Consider the following 7,595-nt stretch of genomic DNA (forward strand, 5'->3'; position numbering starts at 1 on the left):
CTATTTATTGTGTGTGTGTGTGTGTCTGTTGAGTTTTTTGAGTTCTTTATATAATTTAGATATTAATCCTCTGTTGGAAGAGTAGATGAAAAAATTTTCTCCCATTCTGTAGGTTCTCTCTTCATGCTTTGGTTTCCTTTGTTATAAATAAGCTTTTATATTTTATGCCATTCCATTTATCAATTTTTGGTATTATTTCCTGAATTTTAAGAGTCCTATTGAGGAAGTCATTTCCTGCATCTAAATGTTAGGAGTGTTGCCCCTATGTTTTCCTTTAGGAACTGCAAAGTTTCTGGTCTAATTCCTAGGAATTTATGCCACTTTGAGCTGACTTTTTTATAGGGCAAAAAATACCAATCTAATTTCATTCTTCCACATTTTGCTTCCTAGTTTTCCCAGCACCTTTTACTATAGAGTCTGTCTTTTCTCAACTGTATGTTTTTGGCAAATTTTCATGAATCCAATGGTTTTTGCTCTGTTTTCTGTTCTGTTCCATTGATTACATGTCTGTTTTTATGCTAGTACCATACTGTTTTTGACACTATAACTCTGTACTATAATTTAAAATTTGGTTTACCTCTCCACAGTATTCTTTCTATGAAGATAGAAAATATTTTCATCTTGCAGTATCTTCTTTAATTTCTTTTCTTCATATTTCTGTAATTTTCTTTGTATAAGTCTTTTACTTCCTTGATAATATTTATCCCTAGGTTTTTGTTTGTTTGTTTTTAAGCTATTGTGAATGGATGTGTTTTCCTGAATTCTTTCTTAGTGGGTTCATTATTGGTGCATAAAAAAGCTATTGATTTTTGTTGATTTTGGTCTATGTTTGGTCTAAGTCATGATTTTAACCAAAAACCATCCAGATGCATTATTGAAGAAGCCCTTTTAATGCTTTGGGGTTCCTATTAAATCTCTATAACGGTATAATGATCCTCCCAGGAAACTGCCTCTGGACATTGCAAAAATCAAAGTGTAGTTTTCTTTCCTGCTAAAAATTACATTAATTTAAATGTACTTTATTAAAAGACTACCAATCAAGAGCTTGTAATACTTTCTGACAGCTTGCTTATTCCAAATTAAATAGCTTTTAAGGAATTTGTTTATAAGGTAGGTGATGTTTAATTCATCTTTTTTTTCCTAACTGAACTTGGGTTCTTGGACCTAGAGTGGTAGAAATAAATAACAAACTTAAAAAAGGATTTAGACATAGGCAAGATTTTATTTAGGAATTTTTGCTTGATCCAGAAGGGAGACAACATTTATTGGGCAAAAACCTCAGAGTGACCCAAACAAAGGGCAAACATGCACAGATTTTATGGCATCTATGGATTAGGTAGGAATTCCATTTCTTGATGTCTTCACATATAGAGGTGGGATTTCATGTTGCTCATTAATACATGTCTGATTGTCATCTTAAATCTCCAGTTAGAGATGTGTATTTTACTATGCTGAAGTAAAGATAGCTGTGGTTACTTTACTATTTTATGCATGGATTTGCTCTTCATCACCTGAACTTTGCCCTTATCTGATACTGGCTCTAATATCATTTTCAAACTAGAGCAGACTCTGATTGACTGCCTTATCTGGCACTTTTAAATAACCACAAAATCTCAAAAAAATATTCCTTTCCAGTCTCTCTTTTCCTTGCATATTATTTTACTCCCCAAATCCTTGAAGACTGGTTCACTTTTCAACACCAAATTTTCTACTATGGCTGTTAACCTCATAAGAATTAAAGGTTAAATTTAATTTTAATTAAGTAGCTTGGCTATTTTATTTTCTTCTGAGAGATGTCCATCCCTTAATCCTAAAGGGAATATTGTTTCTTGTGCTTTAATATTTAATAAGGGTTTATAGGAATGCTTCACACTTTTGTTTCATTGTTTATTCCCACAAAACTACTCTGGAGAAATATGTCTTTAATCTTAAAAGAAGAAATGACAGAAACCATAAGAGTGAAAACACTAACATTTCTACCCACCCACTCATGAAAACATAATGCAAACCACATTTTAAACATGCTGGTGGGACAGGTTAAACCCTTGAGAAATAACCTGGTGACCCCAAAAGCATTTTATTTCCAAGTGAGTTCTTATGAAATTTTTGTACTTTTTAATTAGAAATAATATGAAACACAAATTTAATTCTTATTATGCTGCTGGCCCTGGTCACTTTTCATGAATTATTTTCATAAAACACAGAAGACCTTATTCATATTAAAATGTGGACACTGGGATTTAGAAAGCTTTGATGTCAAACTGAGCTCCACTGTGTTGTTCCCTGGTTTGATGGACTCCACAGAACATATCCTTCCATAGGCCCATAGGGACCTCCAGTTTTCCCCAGAATTGATTTGGTTCTCTCTTCCATGCAAATCAGCTCATTTTGTCTTTATTTCTCCTTTGTTCTCAAATGCTATCCAACTTCTTTGAGTTCTGACATGGGAATTGCATGCAGGGTTATTTATCACATATTTTTAGGAAGTGCCTACACGTGTGTTTTGATTCCTAGCATTGATTTTATCCATGGAATTAGTAAGAATATTTTGAAATCATCCCTACACTGTCAATCAAGGTTGGAGGGTTCTAGAAGCTGAAAGCAATCATAAGAACACCATGCATTTTTTTTTTATTCTTTTAAAAAAAAATCTTTTATTTTTTTTTTTTTAGTTATAGATGGACAAAGTATCTTTATTTGTTTATTTATTTTTATGTGGTACTGAGGATTGAACCAAATGTCTCACATGTGCAAGGCAAGTGCTCTGCCACTGAGCCATAGCCCAGCCCTGTTTGATTCTTTATAATCTGAAAATTAAATGAGCACATCTTACAAATAAATTGAAAGTGAAATTATGTTTTCTGTGTCTGTTACTTGCAGACTGGGGTCTGAAAACCTGTTTTGCTGTAGGAACTTTACCTTTGGCAGCTGCTTCATGTCAACTGTGTAGGATGACTTTGCTCTCCTGACCTGTAATCCAGCCACCAATTGTGGTCAGTTCATGGCTTCAAGCTCTGTTTTTAACTCTGGATTAAGACCCTACCTTCTAACTGAGTGCTTACTTTCAACTACAGTTCCCACATTAATTACAGAATTATAGATTAATTCTATAATTCCTTATTCTCCAGAAAGAAGAGTCGTCCATAAGAGAGTTGAACAATTACTTCCTTAGGAAACTCAGTGACACTTCTGATTACAAATGTTGAGCTGAAGATCGGAAGATTTTGTTAGTGGGTGCATTTAATTTGTTGAGTCTTTCATGATATCATGTGCTTCATTGTCTTGATAAATAAAATATGGCTTTGAGATTATCTGGAATTCTGAAATACAAATATCACCATTTATAAAAAAAAATCTCAATGTTCTCCACTTTTTAAAAGTAGCATTATTGTGGGATAGCATCGAATTAAAATGTTTCTTTACAGCAAAGGAAATAATCAAGAACATGAAGAGAGAGCCTACAGAATGGGAGAAAATCTTTTGCCACCTGCATCTTAGATAAAATACTTATTTCCAGGATATATAAAAGAGTTGAAAAACTTTTAATGCCAAAAACCATAAATACTCAATTAATAAATGGACAAAGAAACTGAACAAATACTTATCAGAAAAAGAAATACAAGAATTACAGCCTCTTGGACAGGAGTCCCCTGTGCTTCTCCTTTGCTAGCAAAGAAATAAACTTTTTTTTTTTTTTTACTTTTTCTCAAAACCATGTCCCCATTATTGGATTGGCATCAGGGACAAGAATTGAGTTTTCAGTAACAAATTTTATATTCTTGGTGAGACCTGAGAACAGTCTCTGCTCTACATTTCTTGGGCAGATCTGGCTCTCTAAGGAACCTTATTTCCATGCTGAGGATGCAGGGTGGCTAGAGAACTTGTTGAGAGCCAATTATAGGAGAATAAGGAGACAGGTAAGTCAGGTCAAAACAGAGGAGCTATTTCTGTGAGTAAAGGGAGGGACTGAGAGATTATCCCAGCAGCTGCTGAAGCTCCTTCTGCTTTTGGGAACTTCAACCTTCCTTCCCTGAATGATACAGATTGCTCCATCATGGTCCACTTTGAGAAAAATGAAACTGAACTCCCTAAGTTTGTGACACCCTTAGTCATCTGGTAAGTCCCCTGTTATGCATGCCAAGACCCTTGATCCTACATGTCTGTTTTCTCTTCATTGGAACATCTGGTTTCTCATTGTCCCCACAAATATCTGGTTTCTCTTTGGCACCATGGGTGCAGAGCCAGAACCTCAGGATGGTCAGAGTGCTTATACAATGGACCAAGGTACTTCAGGGAGAAAATTAGATGGGTAGAAAATTCTCTGTGTTTAGTGGGTTTTGCTCATTTTCTAAATATTTGCTTATTCTGCAGCATTGTGAGGCATACACATGAGAGTGTAGTTACACCACCACTCTTGGAACATACTTATTCTGGCTCCCCTAGAACCATGTCAGTGGATTTTAAAACTTATGTAGATCAGACATGTAGAGCTACTGAGGAATTTGTCAATATTTACTTTGAGACAATGGTCAAAAGAAGAAGAAGCAATCTATCCAGTCCCAGCCTAGAGTTCTTGTTGTGATCAGTGGAACCATGAAGTTTGATGGAAACAAACAACATTACTTCAATCAGAAATTTCTGATGATTGCTCAATCCACTCCTAATAGCACTGTGTGGGAGATTGCTAATGATTGCTTTCATTTTCAAGATTGGGCTAGTCATTAAATAGGCAAAAGGTCTATTATTTGTTCTGTTAGTTCCCGAGGCAGAGGTCTGTGTGAATTAGTTCATTTAATTAGAAAAAACACTGTAAACTAGTTTGTGCTGAAATTTAGTTTCTTCAATATGTTTTTTTATTCCTCACAACACCTTTTCTGGCAGCTGCCAGTTTATTGCCCTTAAGAGCTTTAATATTAGTTTTTTACATGCCTTACATACATTCACTAGTGCCATTATTAAACTAATAGTAATATATGATCTTGGTACTAACATAATCACTGTGAAACCAGCCAATCACAAAAATGGAATCCTTTTGTAGTAGTATCTGGAGTATCAGCACGATATATCTATATGGGAGTAAGTGAGATTTTTTTTGTTTCTGTTGTTGTTGTTGTTGTTGTTGTTGTTAATAGGTTAATTTTTTTAATAAAGCACAAGCCTATTTTCAGTTAATACTGATAATGTAATTGGAATATATAGTATAGATTTTCAGTTCATAACTACTATGACATGTTAGAATTGCATGTGGAATAGTTAACAGATTTTTCATGTTATATTTTCTTATTTTGAATTGTTACTTTATAAGTGAATTGATAACTAGATAGATTAAAAAATGTTTTCAATTGACACCTGAATTTGGGGTGTATTTGGTGGATTAAAATTTCTTGAAAACATGTATCTTGGCAGCTCCAGGTCTAGAAATTTTGGTAATGAATGGTAGAAGAACTAATAGCTTCAATGGGAGAATGAGAAATGAAAAATGTAGAAATATCCAAGGTGAAGCCAAAAGTTAAGGGGGTGACCAAATGGTAAAATTTTGTACTTGTTTACTACCTCCTAAAAATATAACCTATTTTTAAGATTTAAATTACTGTTAATATTTATTCTTGCCAAATGTAATAATTCTCACTTTTGTTCTAATAATAATTTTTTAAGGTCTTGACAATTCCCCTTATACTTCTCACCATTATATATCTCTATTTATTCAAGAAATTATGGGTTGAATGTCAGCTATAAGTCTAACCTTGTAACAGGGTCTGAGGAAAGTTGGAAACAAAGCCATTGTTATCTCTTTATGTCACCCTTAAGTTTTCCAGTGAACTTTAAGTTGAAATATCCCTATGTATTAACCACCCCCAAAATGAGTGACTTCCTTCCTCCTTACTTTGTACTGTCAACTGTATTATATATTATTTAAAGTTAATTTTATTTAGTTCGTGATTCGTTTCTCCATATGGCATTGGGCACATTTATTTTAAAAAATGTTTCTGTTATATGACTTTCTCATCACCATTTTTGAGATAAAAATAGAGAAAAATGGATCTTCGTGATAAACTTCAAAAGAACAAATTGATTAATTTTGTCTTGAGTACATAAGAGGGAAAGAAAAAAAACTTAGCTCTCATTATTGGTTAACCTTTTAAAATATTTGCAATTTATAATGTCAACACTAAATACCCCTGCTTTGTCTCTACATTGCAACCAAAGTTAATGTTTCTTATCACTTAAATTTATATCTTGCCCAAAGCTACACACTATATTTCTGATATACTCTCAAATAGAATTAAATGTGAAAAGGGGGTTGAACTAACATTTAAAGCACACCTTATTTTAGTACTGATCAAAAATTACACATTATTTTCTACTCAAAGTGAGCTTATCCTTATTTTGATTTTTTTTAATCCACAGCTCTACCAGAAAAAATATGCCCAAATACTTTTCCTTGTGGAGAACAGTCACAAATAAAAGCTGCATATAATTTGCAATAACTGAATTGAATGATTGTAAATTACTTTCTCCCCAAATCTGTATAGCTTTTAAATGGCTGGAACTGCTCTTATATGGACTTGACTATTTTTGACATGCTCATATTTTTATAACTTGAAAAAACAAAATTTGCCTTGTTAAGAAAAAAAAAAAACTTAGGGATATTTCTGTTGTAGGTTATCATCTGTTAGACAGTATTGACTTTGGGAATTCTCCCCTCCCTGGTTGTCTGTCTGTGTTTTTGTTTTGTTTGTACCTGTTGCTACCCCTTTTAAGACGTGGCCAGCACTGCATTGATCCTATCCTATAGTCTCTTGGGAAAGATCTTGGCTGGTCAATTTAAAGGTTCCATTCTGTCAGCCATCGTTTTGTCACTCCTCTCTTCTTTTCTCTCTCTGTTTCTTTTTAGTGCAATCTTGCAACTGGAATTGGTTTGTCAAAATTAAAGGGAGTTGTAAAAAAGGTCACCTATAGATATAAGCCTGTCTAAGATAATATTCTACTGTAATTATCTGGCTTTTTAAATATCTCTCTGGGGTATTACACAATCTTGAAGTTGGTCTGTCAAAGGTGAAGTAAGTGGAAGAAATTTGTATGTGCAGATCTGTCTGTTTTAAAGGTTCTATTCTGCCAACCCTGGTTTCAGTGATTCTCTCTTGTATGACTTCATTTTTGTCTCTGTTACTGACCCTTTAAGACATGGGCCATGTTGCATTGATCTTATCAGAAGTCTCCAGAAGACAGATCTTTGCTGAATGGGCCACTTATAGGCTTAAGCCTATGTAAGAGAAAGATGTTTACTGTAACATAATCTGGCCTTTGAATATTTTTTCTGAATTATTTTTTTTTCCTGTTTTATTTTATTTTATTTTTTTTATTGGTCGTTCATAACATTACATAATTCTTAATACATCATATTACACGGTTTGATTCACGTGGATTATGAACTCCCCCTTTTACCCCGTATACAAATTGCTGTATCACATCAGTTTCCCTTCCATTGATTGACATATTGCCTTTCTAGTGTCTGATGTATTCTGATGTCTGTCCTATTCTCTACTATCCCCCCTCCCCTCCCCTCCCCTCCCCTCCCCTCCCCTTTTCTCTCT

The 7,595-nt window shown here is 33.9% G+C and overlaps 1 pseudogene; it reads left to right on the forward strand.

Moving 5' to 3' along the window:
- The first annotated feature begins 4,447 nt into the window (after positions 1-4,447).
- On the forward strand, positions 4,448-4,725 carry LOC144251400 (NTF2-related export protein 2 pseudogene; annotated as a pseudogene).
- Positions 4,726-7,595: the final 2,870 nt, after the last annotated feature.

The sequence above is a fragment of the Urocitellus parryii genome (genome assembly GCF_045843805.1).
Source record: "Urocitellus parryii isolate mUroPar1 chromosome 13 unlocalized genomic scaffold, mUroPar1.hap1 SUPER_13_unloc_2, whole genome shotgun sequence".
Classification (NCBI taxonomy): Eukaryota; Metazoa; Chordata; class Mammalia; order Rodentia; family Sciuridae; genus Urocitellus; species Urocitellus parryii.